Source organism: Pholcus phalangioides, unplaced genomic scaffold (genome assembly GCF_987345545.1).
Source record: "Pholcus phalangioides strain wild (caught in Gottingen) unplaced genomic scaffold, Ppha-v1.0 ptg000049l_1, whole genome shotgun sequence".
Lineage (NCBI taxonomy): Eukaryota > Metazoa > Arthropoda > Arachnida > Araneae > Pholcidae > Pholcus > Pholcus phalangioides.
Window position 1 is genome coordinate 73,919 of NW_028301633.1, and position 26,301 is coordinate 100,219.

Consider the following 26,301-nt stretch of genomic DNA (forward strand, 5'->3'; position numbering starts at 1 on the left):
GCAATGCCACCCCCAGGTACCAAGATCCTGTGTGTTGGGAGCACCGGTGATTTATGTATATTATACAATGTCGGCATGACCCCCACAAGGGCAGGGCTGACAGGGGCTGGAACGATTCTTATCACTTTTTGATTTTTCACACTATAAATTAACCACAGGGGGCCCGTGAAAAAGCTGGTTTGGGGCCCGCTATCTCTCCCATCCTAGGGGCCCCTACTGTAGGAAGTAGGAGCCTCTCGGTACTTACACATAACTTAGTCCCGATGGGGGATATGCAAGAGTTGGTCCCAATATGCAAGAGTTAAATGAAAACTTGAACCAAAATTGTAACCGACTTCCGTAACCCAAAAACGTAACAGATTTTCGTTACATAAAATCGTCACTAATTTCTGTTGCTTAGAAACAGGCCCTTTTCGAGTTTGGGATTTTATATTATAGAGTAGATAATAATTAATTCAAAGCAAAAAAGATTGAAACCCCTTTAAAACGTTGTTCAACGGACGGCTTTTAAAACGACGCAACGTACCAACGAGAACGACGGCGACGGGGGGAGGGGGGCAAAGCATATGTACTCAATGTGTGTGTGTATATACTATTTTTAGTGTATTTTTAAAAGCCAGGAGGGGCAACGCCCCCCCCCCGACGCCCCAAATGACAGGCCTGCCCAAGAGGTTAACGAAGCCACCCTGGAGACTTTTTTTCCATGAGATGCTTCAATAATTTGGTGACTTTCAGTAGAACATTAAATTACACAAAAATCATAGTACATAAAACAAATGGTATATAGAACATTCGTTAAAAAATATACACGAAGATACCCTAACCCAGCGGTTCTTAAATTTTTTTTCACTCACGGAGCCCCGTGGGCCTTTCATTTTAATTGATTTATCATATTTTGTTTATTCATTTCATTTTCCTCGACCTGTCACAGAGCCCTGGAAAATGCATACGGAGCACCGGTTGAGAACCGCTGCCCTAACCAAGCTACTAACGAGTGAATTAGCTCAAATATAATTAGTAATAACTGGAGAAAGAACTAATAACTAGTTCTCTTAGCACAAGCTGTAGCTTTCTGCGTGGATGATGAATGAATTATTGGATTTGGAATAAACCTCAGAACAGTGGTTAAATTTCATAGGTTTGAATATATATTCAAACGAATATTCAGATATGAATAATAAATATTTTTGTCAAATAAATTAACAATCTCTAATTTACTGGTAAAAACTTAACTGGTTCTTGGCGAACGCATTTATGAGTTCGAGCCGAAATGACGGTAGTTGTCTTCGGACTCATATATGAGTTCAGGCCGAAATGACGGTAGTTGTCTTCGAACTCATATATGAGTCTTCACCGTTTAGAAGGTTAAATAGTATTGACATTAAAAACAATAAAATTTCTGAAAAATCATTCAAACTTCTAATAATTAATTAAAATAAAATGTTTATTAATATGATTAACACTATTCCCATATTTAATTAATCAATAAATATTTCTTATATTTTAACAAAAACCAACTTTTGCAATTTAATTATTTTTTGCTTAACTCAATGGATTACTTCGTGTTTGAAAATTCTTTTAATGTTATTATTAATCATATAATATAAAGATGTTTTCTACAGTTACTTTCAGTATGCTTAATTAGGAAGTTATTTTGCAAAAACTAAAATAAAAATTAGGTGACTATAATGTATTTAATGAAGCATAAATAATGCAGATTAATTAACGATGATTTACAATATACAGGGTGATTATAACTAAGGTTCTGATTTCAAAACACTGTAAAAAAAATAGTGATTGGCAGAATGACTTGAAAATTTACATGAATATTTCTGATGAAATAATTTTATTAAGTAAAGGGGGGGGGGGAAACTTTAAAATACAAAATTAATGACATCATCCAACACATGGGAAATTTGCTTGCAGAATGGAAACAATTGCCAGTCATGGCAAAATAACTTAATTATAGCATTACACGATTTCATAATTCATGGAAACATCACAAAAAGTGAAGTAATTGAACAAATAACTACAACTTACTCAAAAAAAGTTAAATATGTTGTCCACCGTGTTCCGGCTATGAGGTGAAAGCACAAAAATTCTTGTTTAACAACAGATCAGAGTATGCCCTGGTCATGATGTGGACGCGCTTGCAATTCACCTTTAATAAATCAAACGCACCCCCATGTTAATATTCCTGAGGATCTTCTAACATACTGTATAGAGGATGTGCTGAAGCTTGCAATCTGACCACTGTTCATAACAATTTGAGGTACCCCCACAGCCAGAAGTTGCAAGGGTTAAGGTCAAATGAACTGATGGGCGGCCAATTGTCGTGCAATCCTGTTATTGTCGAAATGGGTCTTCAACAGCTGGTTTGCTGGTATTGCAATGTGCATCTTGATAAAAGTTGTTCTATCCACACACCGATGCTGTGGAAGTGCCGAAATGATGTGGCTGCACACAATAAATTATACTGCTGGCCAAACACAGCATCATCTACTCTTGCACATTTTGCACTACTTGCACTTTTTTCTTTCGCCAAAGGAAATTCCATTGCTTCAGGAGTATCCATGGAAATTTCCAAGTCATTCTGACCAGTACTTATTGTACAGTTTTGAATCAAAACTTTAATTACAATCACTCTGTATATAGCTGATTATTTTTCATAAATCTGTTACTACTACTATACAGTAGAACCCTGATTAACTGGGCTTAACAGTGTGTGAAAGCATAAAAAAAACAACTATTGAATATTAAGACAGAGATGTGCTACGTCTTATGGGAAAGAAAATGAAAATGTGTGAGGTAATGTAACTGCTAGTACACTAGTCTTTGTCCTTTAGAGACAGCTGGTGTCTTTATTGGATTATAGGACCACCTGTCCCTAGCATGATGGTGTCACTACTGCTGCTGCTCTACTCTCGATTTGCCGGTCTCCATACTTGCATTTGTCATGGCTCAACCTATTGCATCAGCTGAAGTTTCACGTGTTGCCTTTCGAGCCCCTCCGTTCTGGGAAGCAAATCCAGAGATTTGGTTTCTTCAAATTGAGTCACAATTCAAAACGACAGGCATAACCGCCGATGAAACTAAATTTCACGCCGTTGTAGGAGCTCTTGATTGCAAAGTTTTGAACTATGTTTCTAATATCGTTCGCAATCCTCCCCAACAGCACATGTATGAGACTCTCAAAACTTGCGTGCTGGAGCAGTTTCAACAATCAGAATCTTCCAAATTGTGAATGTTACTCCAGGAGCTTCAACTAGGCGACAAACGCCCGTCCCAGCTTTTGCACGAAATGCAAACGTTAGCTGAGGGTAAAATGGAAAGTGTCATTTTTAGAAATCTCTGGATGCAGAGATTACCTTTACACTCCCAACAAATATTACAAGCTTCTAGTGAACCGTTAATTGGGTTAGCGAAAATAGCCGACAAAATATGTGAGGTTTCTAATGTGTCATCACACTTCAGAGTTTGATGATTTGAAAAACGAAATTGCTTCGCTACGGCAATCATTTGAAAGGCTTTCTCGATCTCCTAGACCATCTCGCGGTTATCGCAAACGATCTCAATCTCGTAGCCGAAATAAATTTGGCGATGCTTTGAGAAACGGAAGGCTTTGCTGGTACCATGAGCAGTTTGGAGAAAAAGCTCATAAATGTATTCCTCCATGTCAGTTTCAGGAAAACTAGTGGGCTCGTCTGTTTCGGCAACAGCTGACGAAAGCCTTCTCCATAGTCGCCTATTTGTCATCGACGTTAATACGGGTTTCCGATTTCTAATTGACACTGGCGCATCAATCAGTTGTTTTCCGAAACGCCTGACTAACTTGACAAAACCTCACAAACTCTCACTGTATGCTGCAAATGGATCCGAAATCCAAACATTTGGCAACAAAAATCTAGTTCTGAATCTTGGACTAAGGAGGGACTTTCCTTTCGTTTTCACTGTGGCAGATGTTTCACATCCCATTATTGGAGCCGACTTTTTGGAAAGATTTGGTTTGCTTATAGATGTTAAAAATTCTCGTTTGATCGATAATGAAACATCACTATCAGTGAATGGTTTAGAATCCCAAAACGGCTCTTTTGGTTTAACGCCGATCTCTAGTGATTCTCCATACCACCGCATATTAGCCAAATTTCCTCAGCTTACCAGCTCAGTTCTAAATGCAGTTCCAAAGAAACACTCTGTCATGCACTTCATCGAAACTACGGGACCTCCGGTTTTCGCAAAAGCTAGAAGATTGTCTTCTGAAAAACTTGCAGCTGTTAAAAAACAATTCAATGAACTGTTGCAACAAGGTATAATTCGGCCCTCAAAAAGCCCTTGGTCGAGTCCCATCCATCTTGTACCCAAAAAAAAGCAACGAATGGAGAATTTGTGGGGACTTCCGCGGACTCAATGCAATAACCATCCCAGATAGATACCCACTTCCAAATATACAGGATTTTTCAATCAACTTGAGTGGTAAAAAGATTTTTTCAAAAATCGATTTAATAAAAGCATATCACCAAATACCAATCAATCCTAAAGACATTCCCAAAACCGCCATAATTACGCCCATTGGGCTATACGAATATGTTTATATGTGCTTCGGCCTGAAAAATGCAGCTCAAACGTTTCAGCGTTTTATTGACGAAGCATTTCGTGACTTAGATTGTTGTTACGCATATCTCGATGATTTGTTAATCGCTTCCATTGACGAAAAATCTCATGAAGCTGACTTAAAACGTGTTTTTCAAAGACTAAATGACTATGGTATCGTGATCAATCCATCTAAATGTGTATTCGGTCAACGTCAAATTAATTTTCTGGGTTTTCTTGTTTCTCCCGATGGGATTGCACCTTTACCAGATCGAGTACAAACATTGCTCGATTATCCATTGCCATCAACAGTGACTGAATTGAAGCGTTTTTTGGCAATTGTAAATTTCTATCACAGATTCCTTAAAGATGCCGCCAGGGTGCAAGCTCCTTTGCATGAATTAGCAAAAAGCAAGATAAAAAAAGATAAAACTGAAATAGTTTGGTCTGAGGAGGCCAAATCCGCTTTTTTGTCATGCAAGCAATAAATTGCCAACGCCGCACTTCTGGCCCATCCTGTTCCGAATGCAAAATTGTTTTTGACTGCCGATGCTTCCGACACTTCATTGGGTGCAGCCCTTCAACAGCAAATAGGAAACAAAACCCAACCATTGTCATTTTTTTCACGCAAGCTCAGTTCGACTGAAAAAAAGTACAGTACATATGACAGAGAGCTCTTAGCAATATATTCAGCTGTTAAGCATTTCAAGCACATTTTGGAGGGACGCAACTTCATAATTTTCAGTGATCATCGTCCTCTCACGTATGCCTTCAAACAACGTAACGATAAATGTTCTCCCCGGCAACTTAGACATCTTGAATATATTAGTCAGTTTTCGACAGATTTACGATATTTGCCTGGGGATAGTAACGTCATGGCTGATGCTTTCTCAAGAATTTGTGAAATCCACACTCCTTGTACAATTGATTATGCAGAATTGGCACGGGCGCAGGCAGATGATGATGAATTGCATACCTTGCTTCAAAGTGAAACTGGGCTTCAGCTAAAACGCTTCGATATCTCCGGTGTTAATATCTACTGCGATGTGTCTACTGACGATATACGCCCGTATGTACCCGTTTCAATGCGACGTCTAGCGTTCGACTCTGTGCATAATCTGTCCCATCCTGGGATAAAAGCCACTCTAGGTATGGTACGCAAACGATTTATTTGGAAATCGATTGCGAGAGACTGCAAAGATTGGTGTCGTACTTGCATCGCTTGCCAGAAGTCGAAGGTTATCAAACATACCAACTCTCCTTTAGGCTCTTTCCAGGTTCCTGATTCTCGCTTTGCACACGTTCATTTGGACATTGTTGGACCCTTGCCTCCCTCTAAAGGATACACGTATCTCTTGACATGCGTTGATCGGTACACACGGTGGCCCGAAGCGGTACCAATGTCTAACCAAACCGATGAAACTACAGCTGAGACATTCTTTTCTACCTGGGTGTGTCGGTTTGGCGTTCCTGAAAAGTTGACCACAGATCAAGGTCGTCAGTTTGAGAGTGATCTATTTCGCTCTCTTGCACGGCTGTGCGGCATCGAAAAATCCTGCACCACTGCCTACAATCCAAAGTGTAACGGCCAGGTTGAGAGATTCCACCGCGATCTCAAAGCCTCTCTGATGTGTGTCCTCAAAGGTAACGAGCACTGGACATAGGTTCTACCTACAGTCCTGTTGGGGTTACGTTCCAGCATCAAAGAAGACCTCCAAGTATCAACCGCTGAGTTGGTATACGACACAGCCCTACGCCTTCCTGGTGAACTCTTCCGGCACTCGGATGAGCGAGACGTCCTACCTCGATATGACTTCTTGCAGAGACTGAGAGACCATTTCTCCCGTGTGAGACCAGTACCAACCTCTCATCACAATTCGTCTAAACCCTTCGTCTCGACAGACTTGCTAACTTCTCCATCAGTATTCGTCCGACAAGACTGTGTACGCAAACCTCTACAACAACCATACACCGGACCATTTGAAGTTATTTCAAGAACTGATAAGTATTTTATGTTGAACATTAATGGCAATCATAAAAATGTATCCATAGATCGCCTTAAGCCATGTTTTATGTTAAATAATAATTTATGTGACACGTTCAAAAATCTGTATATTTCCAGGTCTGGCCGAAGAGTGCGATTTCGTATTGACCCTTCGAAATTAGCTATATGATTCGTAATTATGTATGGTATATATATATATATTGCAATTTTTTTTTTATTATTTGTATGATTATTATTCAAATTTTCTTCTATTAAATGTTTCGTCTTCGACTGGAGGGGGAGTGCTGTAGTGCGTTCTTATCTGTATAGATGGCGCACCCTCCTCACGCTCCTGGTGATTGTAAAAAAAAGAAAAAATGTCAGTTGGAATTGTCCCACCGATTTGTATACACGTGTCATCCTTCTCGTTATGTTTCTTTCGTATATTAAATCGTTAAGTTTTCATTACGTTTTATGTCGTCACTACAAGCATCGGATCAAGGTCGTAACCACGGATCAATGCCGAGATTGCGTGCCAAGATATGCCAAACAATTTTCAAAAAGAGCCAAAATCCTCAATATGCATAAATTTGATCGAAATGAAAATCCGGTGATCCTAGTGAAATTTCCATTTCAATTTTTTGTTGTATTAGGCCGAACACATACTGGGGAGTCAAACAAGGAGAGCGATTTCAAAAGAGAAAATACATCGACAGCATAGATGTCCCCTAACATACTGAGGAGGCGGAGGAGAGCGAAAATGACTGCAGGCGTTCTGAAGGGTAAAGAAGAAAAGCCTTTGAGCGGGAAACGTGACATCTCACCAACTAGTAACCCTACCGGCCTGTTCATGCCAAATCAATCAGTTTGGCAATATTGGAGGATTCCAATAAACCAGCGGTTCTCAACCAGTGCTCTGCAGAGCCCTTAGGGGCCCATGTGAACTCCCAGGGGCTCTGCGGCCTCTCGAGGGAAATAAATAAAAAAAACCCCAGTAAATTTGAAAAAATAATTATTTATATTTTTGAATAATAAAAATAAGTCAGAAACTTTGATGAATAAATAAAAAATAGTCGTCTGGGGCTGCCATAGAAATTACGTACCAGAAAGGCCTCCGAGGGTCAAAAAAGGTTGAGAAGCGCTGCAATAAACGTGTTAATCCTCAAAAGACTACAAGTTCTGATATATGTTTTTAATGACTTCTTGTATCAAACCGTTGTTTCTAATATTATTGCATGATATGTGTATAAAGATTTAAATAATTATACTTCAATCAAGATAGAGAGACAACAGAATTAGACACTGAAACAAATACATGCCTATAATCCGCAGAAGCTAATTTCGATACTTTCTAAACAAAATATCACCGTTAATGAGATGAAGCAAGAAGTTATCCATACACCTCCATGATGAAACCGTAATTTTTTTATGGCCAGTGTATCATTATGAAAATGATTGTTATTAGTGATAAATGTATAATTGGTCGTTAATCCCAAATTATCAGTGTGGATCCATTATTTATGACATCCCAGAATTATAGATTCCTCCTATAAGCAGGGCCGTCTTAAGAGCATCATGGGCCCAAGGGCCAAAGGATTTTTCTGAGGCTCTATCAGGCAAATTCTTGAAAATCTCAACTACATCTCACTTTTGTGGAGCCTTTTTTATCTTAAGGTCCTCCGGGCCATGCCCTGGTGGGCCCATGCCTTACGACGACACTGCTTATAACCGGCATGTTCTGTGCATAACCAATTTCAATGAACGCACGGATGTTGCAATAAACTGGTTTCGATTTTTTAAGAAATACAGAAATATGTATTGTGTGTGAGATGTTCATTATTTGTATCAGAAAAAAGCTTGTGTCTCTTTCATAACACACAGCATTCTAATTCAAACCCACGGAAATAACAGATATTCAGTACAATAAAATAAAAGAGAAAAAAACAGAAAATGTGTTTCGACAATGTTAGTAAGCGATGAGCAATCATCACAGTGTTTATCCGTTTTCCTAAAAACTGGTTCTCAATCTCAAACATTTTCCACCCGTGCCTCCCATTTCCCTTATGAAGAGCCATTGGCGTACGCAAAGGGGGGGGGGGATTTGGGGTTCTAAACCGCCCCCTCCCAAGCCAAGATTATAGTGTTATTTTGCCGGAAAAAACGTAACCCCCCCAGAAAGAAAAACAGACTTGAACCCCCCCCCCCCGCCTGAGAAAATTCTGCGTATGCCTGGCCTGTGTGAAGAACAGTTGTAAGCAAAGTATTTCTTTGAAAAACCTTTGTCAGGACCACTGCGAAGCTGCACCCCTGACAAAGGTTGGCGCGCACAGTTTGAGAACCCCCGCTAATCCATCAACGTGTTGACAAATCCAGGGTCGTCATTCGAGGGAGGGGGGGGGGAGGGCTTTTGAAAATACACTATAAAAATGGTATATATATATATACTAGGGTGCTTTGCCCCCCCCCGTCACCTTTGGCGACCAACCCCCCCTTCTCTTTTCTCATCACAACATATCTTGTTCATTTCGTCCCACTTCATCAGCGTACTATGGAAAGGGACATGGGAAAGCACCAGCTTACTGAAGAAGCGAATTTTACAATAATAAAACAACAAAAAACAAATTGATTCATCAAGTACCCCAGAAAACTTGCCCATGGGGGTCCCCAGACTCCAATTCACTGAATTTTAGTGGGGCCCAGACTGGATTTATCTCGGGCTACCGATGTGTTGCAAATTTTACAATGTTAAACAACAAAAACCAATGAGTTTCATCAAGGGACACCCAAAATGAAACATGTCAACATTTCCATGGGGCCCCGACCTGGAGACTTGTCGGACATCTCCCCGGTGAGAGGCCACGAAAATTTTAAATTTTTAACTAATGAAATCCAGGGCCCCCATCCAGTAGCGGGGACCCAATACTCAGATTTTTAGTGGGGGATGCAGACTGAATTCTGGATTTATCTCGGGCTTCCGCTGTTGCAAATTCTACAATGTTAAACAACAGAAAAGAATGAGATTCATCCAGGGCCCCCAAAGTGAAACCTGTAAACACTAGGGGCCCGACATGGAAGCTTGTCGGTCATCCCCCGCTGCGATCGCCATGAAAATTTTCATTTGTATTCATTTTACCAACGAATAAAATCCAGGGCCCCAACCAATTACCTGGGACACAAATTCGCAAACTTTTAGTGGGGCCCCCAGATTGGCTTTATCTTGGGCTTTCGCTGTTGCAAATTCTAAAATGTTAAATAACAAAAGAATGAGATTCATCCAGGGACCCCAAAATGAAATGGTTCCCTGACTCGGAGCTTGTCATACACTCCCCCCTGTGAGTGCCACGGCAAATTTTAATTTGTATTCATTTTACTAACGAATAAATTCTGCCCCCCCCCCTCAATTACCCATGACCGAATTCGCAAATTTTATGGGGTCCCCAGACTGGATATATCTTGGGCTTCCGCTATCGCAAATTTTTCAATGTTAAAGCAGCAAGAAAACAACGAGATCCATCAAGGGCCCTGGAAATAAACCTTTTAACTTCCCCATTAAGGTATATGTGCAATCCCCCCGGGTACCCTGACTCTGTGTGTTGGGAGCACTGGTGTTATATGTATATGATACATATACATACCTCTCGGCATGACCCCACAAGGGCAGGGCTGACAGGGGCCAGAACAATTCTTATCACTTTTCGATTTTTCACACTACAAATTAACCACGGAGGGCCCCTGAAAAGCTGGTTTGGGGGCTCACCATCTATTCCAGACTAGGGGCCCTGCTGTAGGATGTGGAAGCCTCTCGGTACATGCACGTAACTTGGTCCCGATGGGTCAAATGGGTCCCGAATATGCTAGAGTTAAATGAATATTTGACCTAAAATCGTAACCGATTTGCATCACCCATTTCCGTAACATAAAATCGTCACTAATTTTGGTTGCTTAGAAACAGGCCCTTTTCGAGTTTGTGATTTTATATTATAGAGTAGATGTACATACATTGAGTTCATGTTCTTTGCCTGTCCCCCTCCCCTGGAAAATGTTGAAATGACATTCCTGGAAAAATCTCTACAAATTTTCGTTGAAATTCTAAGAACATGTTCAGTATTGAGTGGAAAATTAGTGTCGACCAGCAATTCTCAACCTTTTTTCTGAGTCACGGAGCCCTTTTTAGTATATAATTTCTATGACGGAGCCCCGTACGCTACGGTTTTTTTCCCTTTGGTCTTAAAATTTACGGATTCACTTTACTTTAATTGAGTGAATGTGGAGCACTGGTTGAGAACCACTGGTATAGACAGTACATAGATAAAATTTTCTTTCTAAAAGATTTTTGATGTGTTTGTGGGGAAGACAGGATTTTTCCACCCCAACAACTGCATAATGATTTATAGTGGTCTATAACTTATGATTTTATACTGGTTTTCTTCAGTTTCCGACAGAAATTTGCTACCCTTTACATTTTCCAGCCCAGGGCAAGAGCGTGCACCCCCCTGCTCCCCTTCTAGTTGCAGCACTGTTTGTTCGTCAGAAAGAAGTTCTCTTGTACCTAGTGTAGTTTCCATGCAAAAAGCGCAATGGGATGGGCGGAAATTTGCGAAATATCTATAATCTATCTCGTAGTCCCAGTAAAATTTTGAAAAATATTCATGTCCTAAAAAATGACGGGGGGAATTAATCTGTAAAATGCTACCACAACAATCGTCAAACTTTTAAATTAGGATAGACTGGGTTAAGCACAATGGGAATCGAAAATAAGAGAGAGCCCCAAAAGTGAAAAAATATCCGAAGCACTCCCTCCAAACCAAATGGGTGTGATGATGATGATCCCCTCAAAAGTTTTCTTTTTTTTCCAAGAGAGCGAGGAGAAAAAAAAGGGGAGAAAACTGACCAATCCCCAAATAGCGTCTGATTTTACCTCGCGGTAAAAACAAACCGGATTGAAAGAGTCGCGTACCTCTTTGAGCTGCCTCTTTCTCCTCGTTGTCTCGCTGCCCGATGATGTGAGGCACAGAACAAAACAGTACATTTGTTTTCGACGCTATCTCGTACCTCTCCGCTCACATCCCCAGTATGTGTTCGGCCTTAGTTTTCTATAAGTTGTAAGAATTTTAATCATCTTGAAGGAAGTTTCGAACGTAGGTCATTTCTTTCTCTTTTCCTCAGTCCTTGATGTGAATCTTGAATAAGAATTAGACAAAACCTATAGAATTTTCCTGCATACACAATGGGGCTAATGCAAACTCTCCTAGTTGGAGGAAAAAAAGGCATCATAGAGTCTGCAGCGGTATAAAACCTGAATGAGAAAATTTCATTTTTATCACAAAAAATGAGTAACTTTGCCTGGTTTTAATTTATACAAAAATTGCCACGTTTTTAAGACAAATAAATTTAATTGGTCGAATGGTCGACGCGTTTCGGCTCTTCAATGGAGAGCCATTATCAGGACTTCGTGGTGAGAATTCACACGAATGAGTCGTGGAAGAGTGATGTTTACGTCTGGTCGTCCGAAAAGTTCGCCTTTGTATTTGCTGTGTCCGAGTGGTCTTTGGATGCGAATTGGGGAGCCATCTGTTGTAAAGTGTTGAAAGTTTTGTAACGACTGAGGTTAATAAAGCCTGTCCAAGCTGATGAAATAGGTGGTGTGTTTCTTCCATCATTAATGAGGAAATTCTGGCATGTTCTGATGAAGTATCCCTCGAGAAAATTCAATTCAGAATTGTGTGTTGCTTTTTTAAAAACAAACGCTTTATCAAAATCAAAATAATGTGAATGTTGCCAACAGTGTTGGGCAATAGCCGAATTATCCGTCCGTCCCTTCTCAACATGCTTTAATATAAAATCTCTATCAAAGGGAGGATTGTTTAATAAGGTTTTGTGGAGAAAATGTCAACTTTTGTACTGGCATCTACCCCAACTATAAATATTTAAAAAATATATGTTTTGTAAATAAATTTTTTTAACGTAATTATAACTAATCAAACCTCTCTCTCAGAGAAAAGCTGTAGATAAGACAGGGTAGTTTTATAAATATGAAAAAAATCATATGGAAATATCATTTTCATTTAACCACTTTTATTATCATTTTAGCTCGTACGTGATGCATGTATTACACATATTTTACCATAAAATAGGTGTGGAGAAGTTTAGTGACCGGGTGGTAAGGAGCACTCGACAACAGTGTATGCAAGAAAACACATCAGAGGTTTTAATTCATTGATGTGAACTTATTAACAAGTTAGAAACTAATCACACGAACACACATGAGCATCACCGCGAAAGACATACTGAAGAACAAGCAAGACAGAGCTAGAGAGTGAAGCCCTGCAACACGGTTACACAGGATATATATACATACAAAAATTCCATTAGCGCCACCTAAGGGTTTAAACACAAATATGCAAAATTCCCGGGTTGCTTCAAGAAAAGAAAAAGTTCACACTATAATGTCAATTAGTGTCCTCTACCCCAAGTCTCTGCGGAGCTCTACGTATACGCGAACTTCGTCTAGGCACAAACACTGAAGAATTCGGAACATTGGAAATTCCACTTACCATCGGTTCTTCTAATGGAATTTTCTCACCTGAGAACTCAGAGAGGTTCCGCAATGGATCATCAGAGGTTGTCACGGAAGACTGTTGCTCAGAACTGACTCTGGAAACGATGACCGAAAGGTATCCGGCCTCAGCAAATCCAAACGTGTTCTGATCTCACGACCGAACATTAGTCTGGCTGGAGACAATCCAGTAACAGCTGGAGGAGTTTTCCTATAGTTAATCAGGAACCGCTGTAAACGCGTAGGAAAAGATAAAGTCTTGAATTTACACAGTCCCAACTTAACAGTTCTAACAGCTCTTTCTGCAATTCTGTTGCTTTGGGGATGATATGGTGCAGTTCGAAGGCGAACGGACACCATTTTTGAGCAAAAGTTCTTGAAACTCGTGACTGGAAAGTGAAGTTCTGTTATCACTCACCAATAATTTTGGCACACCAAATCTTGCAAAAAGTTCTCGGAGAGCTTGTATTGTACAAGATGAAGCTGTAGAGGTAACTGGTATAACTTCTAGCCATTTTGTATAAGAGTTGATTACTATAAATAAGGTATGACCATTTACTGGACCAGTGTGGTCAACATGAATGCAATGCCATGGCTCTGGAGACTATGGCCAAGATACTCTATTTGAAGGAGGATGTGGTGCATTTTCTTTTTCAAGGGAAAAGGATTTTACCATACGTGTGATATCTGCATCAATACCAGGCTGCCGAACTATACCTCTTGCCAAGGCTTTCACGGCTGTGATTCCCCGATGACCATCATGTCGTTCTGACAAGACATATTCACGAAATTTCTCAGGAATGTACACTCTAACACCTCGCAAAATAACACCTTGTTCAACTGAAAACTCATCTCGGTGTAACCAAAATGGTCGTATATCATCTGCTACTTCTGTAGGCCAACCTTCTTGAATATACTTCCTCACTGTACACACAAGGTAGGGTCAGCACTTAAGTACTGCTTCAGTGTATGAACCGAAATCGGGCTGTCATCTAGATCTTGTGTTAAACATACAAGTTCTGGCAATTGAGGAGAATCAGAACAAGAGTCAGGTAATGGTAACCTACTCAACGCGTCTGCATTTGCATTTGACTTGCTCGGCTTGAATTTAATCCCGTATGCATAAGCAGACAATGTCAAGGCCCACCTTTGAATTCTAGCAGCAGCTACAGTGGAAATTAGCTTCTTTTCTAACAGTAATGTCAACAAAGGGTGACTGTCCGTTACCAAAGTAAACTCTCTGCCCAAGAGGTAATTTCTAAATCTTGTCACACTAAATAGTACTGCTAAGGCCTCTTTTTTTTAAGTGGCTATAATTTTTCTCAGCCTTAGTGAGTGACCTCAAAGCAAAAGCAATGGCACGATCTCCTAGGTTCGTTGGATGAGAAAGTACCGCACCCAGTCCAACCGGACTAGCATCACACGAAAAAATAACCTCTTTATTATTATCGAAAACTAGCAAAGGAGACGTTTTCAAAACAGTTTTAGCTTTGAAAATGCATTTTCCTCCACAGCGGACCATTTCCATTTTTGATTTTTCTGTAACAAAGCATACAGAGGAGCTAACAGAGTTGCCATATGACGGAGAAACTTTGCGTAACATGTTATAAGTCCTAAGAAATAATGTAGTTCTGCAACATTAGATGGAGGAAGAGCGTTTTCGATCGCATCCAATTTATTACTTTATACAAAAATTGTCATGTTTTTAAGACAAATAAATTTAATTGGTCGAATGGTCGACCAATTGAATTTATTTGTCTTAAAAACGTGGCAATTTTTGTATAAATTAAAACCAGGCAAAGTTTCTCATTTTTGTGACAATTTATTACTCATCGGATGTAAACCAAATTTGTCAATATGGTGACCCAAATACACCACAGATTCTTTGAAAAATTCACATTTTGCTTTGTGCAATTTTAGACCCTCACTATCCAATCTAGACAAAACATTGGCCAAATTGGTCAAATGTTTAATGTCATTTCTTCCTGTCACAATTAAATCGTCTAAATAGACTGCAACACCATGCAAGCCTTGTATTAATTTGTCCATTTCCCGTTGACAAATAGCTGAAACAGATGCAATACCGAATGGCATTCTTTTGTATGAAAACATACCACGATGTTTGCTAATGACTACTAATTTCTTAGAGTCGTCATCAAGTTCAAATTGACAATATGCATCCTTTAGATCCAACTTGGAAAACTTTTGACCTCCCGCCAAATGAGAAAATATATTTTCAATATTCGGAAGTGGGTACTGTGCTAACTCCATGACAGAATTGACTGTAAGCTTGAAATCTCCGCAAAGTTGTACAGCACCATTTGTTTTAAGGACTGGAACCACTGGCGTAGCTCATTCAGAGATTTTAATAGGCTCAATAATGCCCTCACGTAATAATCTATCTAATTCATCATCAACCTTAGCACGGATCGCTATTGGCACCACGCGAGGTTTGAAAAATTTAGGAACTGCATTCGGTTTCAAAACCAAGTTCACTTTCACATTCCGCATAGCACAGACACCAGAAGAAAACACATGGGGAAATTTTCGCAATATTGATTGCAAAGTAAGAGGTTGATTAGAAAGTTTATTTACCTCTTGTTGAACAAATATGTCCAGATTCAAAGCGTAAATCCAATTTTGGCTGGCCAAGTTTACATTTTCATTTCTCGAAACTGACAGTGGAAGTTTCGCCGATGTATTTCCAAACTTAACATTCACATCAATTTTTCCCAAAATTGAAATTTCATGCATAGTATATGATCTCGAAACCATGTTTGTTGCAAACATGTTGCAAACGAGGGAGAATCTGTTTGAAACGCTCAAAGGTAGATTGTGAAATGAGAGCATAAGGTGCTCCGTATCAACTTCCATTTCAAGAGCGCATTGTTCAACTCGAAGAATCACACGCGCTGGGGACGGAGCTTGCGGTAATCGCAAATCAGCAGCGTTAAAGTTTGAGAGTTTGAATAAACTAGCAATACCAAATTTTCTTTATTTTGCGGGTCAAACCTTTTAACTCTCGACTTGGCATTTGATTTTTGTGACGATTGACATATTCGGACAAAATGTCTGATTTTTGAACACGCATGACAAATAGTTTTATATGCGGACAGGAAGATGAAAAATGTTTATTGGATCCGCATCGCATACAGCAATTTTTACGAAAGTTATTTTTAGTTGTACATTTACTAGAATTAACCAGATGTCGTTCCCGTAATTCTCAATCGCACTAAGTTAACGCCTGGAGAAGCAGTAGAATTTTCAATGTCACCAACACTACACGTTGCTGAATCCATGACAACAGCTATTTTGACTGCACGTTGTAAAGTTAGATTTGGTTCCGTGACCAACTTCAGAGTTATTTCTTCGCATTCACTTCCACAAACTATTAGACCCAAAACATACGATCCAAGAAATTGCCAAAATTGCAATATTTCTACATGCGACACAATTCTGCGATGAAACTTTGTACCGATTCTCCAGGAAAACAATTTCTCCTGAAAAATTTTAGAGTCTCAACAGCCTCTGAAGGGGTCGGTTCAAAATTTGTCGTTGGAAGCTGAACCAACTGCGCGAAAGTTTTATCAGTGGGTAATGCAGGAGAGAGCAAATCGCATAGCCTACTGTAGGTTTTGAACCTACTACCGTCAAAAATATGGCTCTCTCTCAAAGTGGATCCACAATTTCATTCACAATGAAATATTGCTTCAAATGTGCAACATATTGCGACCACTGTTCGATGGACGGATTAAAAGCTTGAACGTTTCCCAATGTCATGTTCACAAAAATAACAAATTGAAAATCTTACTTCATAATTTACTGTCGTCGACTGAAATAATCCTCGTCGCCAGTGTAGTGGCCGAGTGGTAAGGAGCACTCAACAACAGTGTATGCAAGAAAACACATCGGAGGTTTTAATTCATTAATGTGAACTTATTAAAACACATTAGAAAGTAATCACGCGAACACACATGAGCATCACCGCGGAAGACATACTGAAGAACAAGCAACACAGAGGAGAGAGTGAAACCCTGCAACACGGTTACACAGGATATATGTACATACAAAAATTCCAGTAGCGCCACCTAAGGTTTAAAAACAAATATGCAACAAGAAGATAGATCCTCGGTGATGAGTATCTTGCGTAAACGTGTGATGTTTTGTTTTTTAATCCTTTTAAATCTCTTAATTAAATCCAACAAGTTGATTTTTACACTTGTAAACAAGTGTAAAAATTAATCAAGTTAAATAGCAGTAATCCCATTCTAGGAAGAAAGCTTTTTCGACTTCTTTGTCCCTTTATATCCAACCAGGAACGTTAAGAGAGGAGAGGTGTGGGGACGATCTGATAATATGGGAGAATGAATTTGTCCCGTATTTTTTTTACAGGACAGTAATGCCAAGCAAAAATTGCCTCCTGATACACATCATCTCTCTGGATTCGCACCTGGGGGGGGGGGGGGCGACCACTGTTTTGCACAGGGTCCCACTGTCTAAGACAGTGAAAGGGGTTGCATAGTTTTTGAAATAAAAATGTTAATTTTTTATACGGACACCCAGTGCTCAAGAACTCAATTATACAAAGTTATTGCCATATCTCTCCTGATGCCAACAAAAAACATTCTATGTTTCTAAGTGCAATATTCACCGAGATATTTAAATTTGAAAAGAAAGAGAAAGTTGGAAGAAACGCGGGTAAAACTGTTTACATTGGTGCCGAGTGGTACGGAGGTAAGATGCTTGTCTTCTATGGTGAAGGTTACCGCCAAGGTGCACAGGTTTGAATCCAGGAAGGAACATCAAGAAACAAGTTCTTTATACTGAGCCTGGAGCGACCACCAATAGATGGTGCCTTCATTTCTCATCCAATTCCACTGGTTGAAAATTGCATATGGTGATATATGACCAGTGTTGGTGTCTGGTAAATTATACTACACCCAGATTTTCTACCGATACCCCCGACCATTCCATCTTCCCCCAGGAGGCACTGAAAACACTGGTCTAAAGCTACTTATCTCATAAGATTGAAGGTTAATGATCACAGAATATGGAAACTTAATGGTTATATTATCAATAGCAGAGAGCGACATCATCTATATCATTTATACAAATTTTCTAATATATTGTTTATTTTATTCGTATATGTTATATTATTAAAATTGTATATGCCTTTTAGGAAATATACAATTATCTGGATGCTGTTGGTAAAGGATAAGAATCAGGTTGTTGGCAAGTAAAAAGTTTCTAGCAAAGGGTAAAAGAAAGCAGCAATGAAATTGAAATCTGATCTTTATGATAAAAAGTACAAAACATGAAAGGTAAAGAAGCAAGGCGAATCTGTCACTGTTCAAAGGAAAGCTATTGTTACCAAGAAGATGGTACTTTCTGGTTCTCACCGTATCTGGGCATGCAAGATTCCAACAAAACTGCATTTTAGGTCACAAATTACTTAGAATCTGGTCAAGAAGCCAAAGTACACAAGGGGCAGCGCAAAGATACAACTGTGAGTAAAAGCTATTGTTCTCAAAAAAAATACACGCAGACTGTCTTTTACTGATTGGGGGGGGGGGGGGGTATTTGCTTGTACATTACTTGGGATTCACAGGTTTTAGAATCATGATAGTTTTGAATCGTTTTAACCAAGGGTAGCCAATGTGGGGCATTTGTCACCTGTTAATGTTTAACATTTATTGCTAACAGTACCAGCAACTGGTCGTTGGCCCCAGTCGTCATGTCCACTTCCCCGACAGATATATATATATTTTTTCAAACCGAGCACAACTCAGGTCTATCACCATTTATGGGTGATTTACTACCTAGTGAGTTGTGCCAAAGGTGTAACTGTGTGTGTAACCTAACAGTCTGAGTGCATATGTAGTGTTGTGTGTTGATTTTTTTTCAGTGCTGCCATATATATTTCAGAAGGGAAGTGAGTGATGCGTTATGATTGAATTACATTTGTGCTCTTTGTAGGTCTGTTGCTCTCTGTGGCGAGACTTTTCCCGACAGATATTAGACCACAGCATTCCATTGACACTGTGAGGTGGAGTGTGTAATGACAGCAACCTCTAGTTGAGCTTTTACTTATCGTATAGGATGGTTGTAACCTAGCAATGTATGAGCTGCGATAAAAAATCAAGTGTTTTCAGGTAGATGGAAAGAAACCATGTGTGTGTGTGAGGTCCTGTATTTTTCTGTGTTCGTAAAAAATTAATTATGTTTGTTTATCGAAACCTCCTGATCGTCATTATCTTTTATAATGATGCTTAATACCCAGTCCTACAGATATGCACCTAGATTGGTGCCTACATGTAGGTTACGTAATTGCTAAGTCCCAAAATGTTCTTCAACTAAAGGTGTAGAGCCTTGGAGTGATTTGTGAATCAGAGTGTCACAGTTAATAACAGCATTTAACTTGGCCTACATCAGATATTGCAACTTTTTATGGGTAAAGAACATCGAGACTTGCTTCATTTTTTATACAAAATGTTTTTGGTGGGATAAGTAATTACACGCTGAAGCTTCATATAACCCACAAGTAATTTTCATTTAAGAACTAAAAAAAATCAACATAAAAATAAAATAAAAAGTGCTTTTATAGTTTACCTATTTCAGTTCTCTTTGAGAATTTTATAATATTGTGTGACGTTAGGCACAATTTTCTTGTAAAAAATATATGTTTCGGATGGATTAAAAAGAAATAAATGAACATTTTCCATCGTGGGAATTAATTAGAACTTCTTAAAGGCAGAAATATGGGGCCCCCACCTCATGTAGCAGGGCCCCCAGGCTGGGAATTTTGGTAGGCCCTAACAGATTCGTACACAGGATTGATCTTTAGACACAAAAATTTTCTTTCCTAGAAATTTTGAGAGTTACCACTTTTCAAAATGCATTTAAATTAACAGAAATTGGTTAAAATAGCAGATAGGTTTTTATTTTCGATATTTCAGATATCTTAACCAAAATATTAATTAATTTTTCTAGACTTAGGGAATGGGGAGAAGCCCCGATGACCCCCTTCCTCACATATGCCTCTGGGCCCTAACCCAGATTTTTCACAAAATTGTTTTGTGATTTTAAGTGAGAAAAAAATGAATTGTTCCGGCTTCCGAACTGGAGCCCCGCAAGCCATGGCCAGAAACATCAAGAAAAAAAAAAAGGTTGGATGAGCCACAGCTATGAATTAGTCATAAGAGCTGAAAATTTAATTTTCATGGACATCTAAACATATTTAGGCATTTAAATTATCTATATCAAAAATGTTAATCACAGTATATTTATTTTAAATTAATATACGATGACAATAAACATTCTTATTTAATTACCTAAATAGTGTCACAGTTAATAACAGCATTTAACTTGGCTTACAACAGATATTGCAACTTGTATAATGTATTTATATGTATAATGTATTTCAATGCATAACAAAGCAGGGTTTTAAGTAAGTGGTTTTTTTCAAAAAATCCCATAAAAAAGGCCTAAATATAATTTTTCTCCCTTAAAAATATCACATTGGTTCATTATTAGCAAATATGTTTTATTCTTGCCACATTGTCTATCTTGGGGTACATTCTGTTGGTATATCTTTAAATGATGTAAAATGATATAAGGGTTTTTTTTCAAAAAATCTCATAAAAGTAGCCTGAATATAAATTTTCTTTCATATTAAATATCTTAGTTGCTGAGAAAACTATATGCAGTACCAAAATTTCTTATTCTTGCTGCGATTGGCGTACGCAGGGTTGATATGACTTTTTTTTTTGTCTGCATTTACATCCGAGTTGAAAACAAAATCACAAAAAAACACGCAGGATTTTTTTCCTTATAATTTATTTTCTTTGACTTCCGCATTAACAAAAAACTTCGATAAAAGCCGAAAAATGGAGATACTATTTTTTGCAAATCCTTTTCTAACTTAAGAAATTTTTTTGTGTGAGAAGGATATTTTTTATGTTCTGTTTAGCTGAATCCATGGTCCTCATTCATGTTTCTTTTGCTTTGTCTTTTTATCCCTTGGGAAGATTAGTAAATCACTTGTTTTCACACTTCCTTGCTATAAGAAGTACTGTGTTAGGTTGTCAGGAGGATTCCAAGAATATGAACCAAAGCTGCTGCCAGGTTTTATATGACCACAATAGTTTTGTTGGTCTTCAGTCGGTTTTGCCTTTCGTTTCGTTTATCCATTGAAGTTTTTCTGACACAACTGCACCCCTCAAGGTGCGAATATTGCTGTGGCGACAGAGCCCCTTGGGTTAGCATCATTCTGTCTGCATTTTTTGCAAAAAAGAGCCAGTTCATTTTCAAAAAGTCTTCAGTTCAGCTATCACTTTCTTCCTCTTCAATAATTTTATTTAGCCAGCAATACAAAGAATATCCATTCAAATTTACCATTTGGAATTTGAATCAAAATATCCAAAAGAAAGCAGCAATCTATTTTAGATTTATTTGGCAAAAAACAGCAACGTGCTAGTCATTCTTGTGAAGAAGTGAGCAGCGCTAATTTATCCTTGACGAATGTTCCTTCTTCAACCCACCAAAAATTGGTTGATGAATCCAACGGAATTCAAAGTGCGTGCCATCCTTACGACATAGGATGTTTTGCTGGAAAAGAGCTGTTGAAGGAAAAGAAGCTGGATATTCTGGAAAATATATGTGTACCTGATCCAGATTTCCAGCAACAGGTAAGCGGAATTTAAAATTTCAGCACAAGTGGTTTTATCACTGGAAGTGGCTCGCATATTCGGAATTTCTTGCTGGAGCTTTTTGTAAGGACTGTTTTTTTTTTTGCTCCGAGTAGTGGTGTCGGTTCAGGAAAGCAGTTTTTAGGCCATTTAAGCAAAACAAAAATTGTGAATTGGAAGGATGCTGTTGAGCGTTTTGCTGAGCATGAAAAATGCCTGTACCAAGTGCAAAGTTTAGAAACATTTGCAAGTTTATGTGATATCACTTGTGGCAAAACATCACCAGTCAGTTGTTTATTGGATAGTGCTGCCGAAACAAAAAAAATTGAAAACTAGAAAAAATTTGCCCCAATTATTGAAACGGTTCTCTTTTGTGGAAAGCAAGGTCTTTGAGGGGCCACAGAGACTCGGGAAGATTTGAAATCGATGAAGAACCACAAGAAAATCAGGGAAATTTCAGAGCTCTTTTACACTACTGCAGTAGTAATGATGATGTGTTCAAAAACATATTGCATTCTATTAGTGCCAATGCTAAATACATAAGCACTAGAATTCAAAACAAAATCATTGATGCTTGCAACAATTTCATTTTGAAAAAGTTGGTAAATGATATAAACGAATCCAACTGCTTTTCCATTCTTGCGGATAAGACAACCGACATAGCTGACATAGAGCAATTATCTCTTTGTATTTGTCACGTCGATGCATTAACTCTCACCATCGAAGATAATTTTTTACAATTCGTACCTATATATGATTTGAAAGGCAAAGGAATTGCAACTGTAATCATAGATAAGTTGAAATCTTTGAATGTGGATGTCAAAAAGTTACGTGGACAAGGATACAATGCTGCTTCAATGAGTGGGAAGATAAATTGTCTTCAAGCACACATCAGCTCTTTATGTTCACTGTTCAGCCCATAGTTTAAATTTGGCCGTATCAAGCACGTGAGGTTTCAGCGATTAGAAATTGCTTGGGCACAATTGCACATCTATGTGACTTTTTGGAGTATTCAACTCCAAAATGCCAAAATGTATTAACTTCAGTTATCAATGAATTACAATGTGTTTCAAGCACAAGGCGAGAGAAGCTGAAGTAACTTCATGCAACACGGTGGTTGAAAAGATATGACTCGGTGGCAGCCGTTGTGGAACTATATGAACTAGTTATTGAAACTGTGGTTGATATCAGAATGGAGAGATAAAGACGCGTCGACACAGGCACATTCTTTACTGTGTGCTATGACTACCCGCCAATTCATTATTTCTCTTCTTTGTCTACATAAAGTGTTTTCTTTCAGCATTCTTTTGTGCAGATTTTTACAAAGCTCTGCTATTGATTTAGTTGAAGCAGTGAACCTTGCTGAAGGTGTATGGAGTGAAATAAAATTGTTGAGGGAAAATGCTGTTGAAGTATTTGCAGAAATTTTCGTTTCTGCTTCCAGCATAGCTGACAAATTAGACTGTCCAATGAAAATCCCTTGAATGGCTGACCATCATACTACCATGGTGGAAACATATTTTCGCATTAACATTTTTAATCCTTTTCTAGATTCTTCTATTTTACAATTAGACTTGAAATTTCTAAAGCATAGAGAAATTTTGAAAGGATTTCAATCAATTTTGCCGAAAGATGTTCCGAATTTATCATCAGCTACTGATGAGTCTTTTGCGCCACTCATAAAGTTCTACGCTGCAGATCTAGATTGTTTTTCAGAAAATCTTCATTGCGAACTGAAGTTGTGGCTGAGAAAATTATTGAAACTTGAAAAATCCAAAATCCCTAAGACTACAACAGAAGCATTTTTAATTTACAACTGTGAAATAATGAAACTCATTTATTTATTTATTTATCAAAGAAATGTACAAACATACATATACAAATAGAGACAACTTTTCATCCAAGGTGAACATGAGTGTCACATACTGGATGATGGGTTATTAAAAAAAAAGTACAATGTGTGAGGGAAGGAAATACCTATATACACTGCTCAAAACAATTAGGGGAGCACATGGTTTTAACAAAATTACGCAAAGATGTATACCGATAAGTAACATAAAATGAATCATCCATAATTTAAAGCCTAGCAGGAAACGGAAGAAGAAAACTTCATATGCAAATCAAAGTTCATGACGTGAAAAACTAGAAAAAGGAGATAAGGGCAGAAATCGGGATGTTGCAGAAACGTCTGTTTTACTGCCATAACTGTGAAATTCGATTGCGCAGTATTTTTTTTTGAGACAAGGTGACTTGAGGATGTCTCAACAACGTGATTTACCGGAATCCATGGCATGGCGTGTTATAGGCAGACTGGAATCCGGGCAAACACAACGTAGTGTCGCAGACGCTGTTGGAGTCGCCAGAAGTGTTGTTGCAAGGCTGTGGAATCGATTCCAAGAAACAGGAAATGTTAGACGTCGACCAGGGCAAGGTCGGCCACGCGCCACTACAGCAACTGATGACCGGTATGTACGGTTAACAGCCCATCGAAACAGAACAGAGAATGCTACACAGCTGCAAAGACGGTTGCTCTTGGCAACAGGACGAAGGGTGTCCAGCCAAACAGTACGTAATCGGCTTCATGAGGGAGGGCTCTATGCACGTAGGCCAATGGTCTGCATTCCGTTGACCCCACGCCACCGAGCGGCCCGAAGAAGATGGGCTGCTGAACATCGAGATTGGGAGCAACATGATTGGAGCCAAGTGCTGTTTACAGACGAGTCCCGATTCAGTCTGGAGTGTGACACCTGACGTGTTCTGGTATGGAGGGACAGGGGCACTCGAAATAACCCCGCATTCGTTCGTGAAAGGTCACAATACAGACGAGCTGGTTGTATGGTATGGGGTAGAATCAGCATAGGCGGACGTACGGACCTGCATATCATTCGGAATGGCACTTTGACGGCCCGAAGGTATGCAGACAAGATACTGCGACCTCATGTCATCCCTTACGCTGGAGCCATTGGAGATTCCTTTGTTTTCCAGGATGATAATGCCCGACCGCATAGAGCTCGTCTGGTGGAGAACATGTTTGAAGCTGAAACAATACAGCGTATGGAATGGCCAGCGTGCTCTCCTGACCTGAATCCAATCGAGCATGTTTGGGACATGCTCGGACGACGCATTGCTGCGCGACCAAGGCCGCCTGTTACTGTCCGAGACTTGCAGATTGCACTTCTTGAGGAGTGGAACAGTATTCCCCAAAGGCTGATCGATAACCTCATCGCATCCATGGCAAACATGTGTGCAGCAGTCTTAGCTGTTCGAGGAGATCACACGCCCTATTAAAACTCATGCATCATGTCTAAACAGTACTTTTTTTTATCGTTTACATGTAACCAAATTGTTGCCCTAAATCATCTTTTCATGTTTTTTCCATATTTTCAAAGAATTAAAGCTTAATTCCAAATTTTTTTACGTCTTTTTTCTGTATTGCGCATTGATACGCGTGTACTATCCATTGCATGCCAATACATGGCTGTCTCGCACGGTTTTCTTCTCTTTTTTGCTTGCTCCCCTAATTGTTTTGAGCAGTGTATAAACACTTTTACATAAACGCAAATATAAATGGGGAGAAATTGATAGTTGAATATCAAATAGATGGGTGAAGGGGAAAAAACAAAAAATTAATAGTAACATCATTGTGGCAACGCATGGTGGGTGCATTTTAAATATCAAATTTAGAGATAATGAATATGATTTGAATAATTGAGCTACTGTCAGAAAGGCAAAATATTTAAAATGTTGATAAATATAATGGGAGAAAATCAATTACTTTAATTAGTGTGAGGGGCGATTTCTTTAAAAAAAAACAAGACTAAAAGTGCATGGAGATATCATCAATAGACAATAAATATCTTTTGAGGTACTTCTTGTATGTGTAAAGAGAGGAAGCATTCCTAATTTCAATGGGCAGAGAGTTATAAAACTTATGTATTAGGTAAGGGAAATGAAGTTTTTTTATTTTTTTGTGAACAATTGGCAAAGAATATGTAGTGTTACGCCTAGCTGAAGATCGAGTGGATATTAATGGTAGGGAGTATTGACGTTTAAAGAGAAGTAACAGGGATTTATAAAAAAATAAGTATCTAAGTGGTAGAATTTCTATATTTTTGAAGAGAGTAATAGAAGGAGTATAATAGTCATTGAAAATTAGCCTTATAATTTTCTTTTGTAGTGATATAATAGGTTTTAAGATAGTCAAATAGTCACTACCCTAAATAGGTAAACCGTATAATAAGTAAGAATGGAATAGTGAGCAGTAGAGGGTGATTAAAAAAGAGCGATTAACAAAATATTTTAGAAAATAAAATTTATACATTGTAAATCTTAATTTTATTTGTAGACTAGGGGGGCCCCTGACGCCTACGGCGTCCAACCCCCCAACTCCTCCAATGGAGCTAACTATCTCGTCACATCTTCTTTAATTATAAAACAAAATATTCCTCAGGCACTGCCAATGCATGCGAAATAGTTATTCATTG

The 26,301-nt window shown here is 38.7% G+C and overlaps 1 long non-coding RNA gene across 3 annotated transcripts in view; it reads left to right on the forward strand.

Annotated features, from left to right (window-relative positions):
* LOC149063735 (uncharacterized) overlaps positions 1 to 18,630 on the forward strand; it is a 60,157-nt gene extending 41,527 nt beyond the window's left edge. For all 3 annotated transcript variants that reach the window (XR_016196103.1, XR_016196104.1, XR_016196102.1), the window contains one exon: positions 18,310 to 18,630. This is a non-coding gene — a long non-coding RNA (uncharacterized LOC149063735). The remainder of the gene's footprint in view (positions 1 to 18,309) is intronic.
* The last annotated feature ends 7,671 nt before the right edge of the window (positions 18,631 to 26,301 follow it).